This window comes from Melozone crissalis, unplaced genomic scaffold, assembly GCF_028551555.1.
Source record: "Melozone crissalis strain CALT ecotype California unplaced genomic scaffold, PUWL_Pcris_2 ptg000086l_1, whole genome shotgun sequence".
Classification (NCBI taxonomy): domain Eukaryota; kingdom Metazoa; phylum Chordata; class Aves; order Passeriformes; family Passerellidae; genus Melozone; species Melozone crissalis.
In genome coordinates this window covers 2,765,840-2,766,468 of record NW_026535863.1, presented here as the reverse complement: position 1 = coordinate 2,766,468, position 629 = coordinate 2,765,840, and positions in this window count along the sequence as shown.

Sequence of the window (629 nt, the reverse complement as noted above, 5' to 3'; positions counted from 1 at the left end):
TCCCCGGCCCCTGTGAGCCATTCACATCGCCGCTGCCGTGGCAGCCTCATCCAGCGCTCGGGGCTCCGCTCTGATTCACGGCGAGCCGGCTCCCTCTGGGTCCTAGCGCTTGTGGACGTGTGGGAGCTGCACGGGCTCGCAGGAATTCAGCGCTTGGCTCGCTGCCGAGCGCAGGCAGGGATGCACAGATGTGCAGTGAAAGTTTCAAAGCCTCGGCTGCTCTGCGAGAGCGCTCGCACAACGCCCCGAGAAGGCTCCGGCTCGGCCGCGCCGCTGGCAGCGACTGAATCCCTCGGCGAGGGGGGTTTGTCCTCTGCCTTCCCTCCCTGCATCCTAATCCTTGCCCTCGATTTAAAGATGAGGGCTCCCGGAGGGAAACTCCCAGCTCCCCGGCGGGAAAATCATCTCCTCTGCTCCTCTCAAGAGTGGGGAACAAACCTATAGGAACACTAATGGTTAACTGGGGAAGGAGTGGACTGGTTCCCTACAAAAACCGTGCAGTCCCCATTATCAGCTGGCTCTAGCTGGGGTCAGCCAAGCGCTGGTTGAGAGTAGCAAAGAAATATTTGACCCTGACTTGAGGCAGAGGAAAGGATTATATAAGGATCCTTCCAAGTGAAATATTCAGT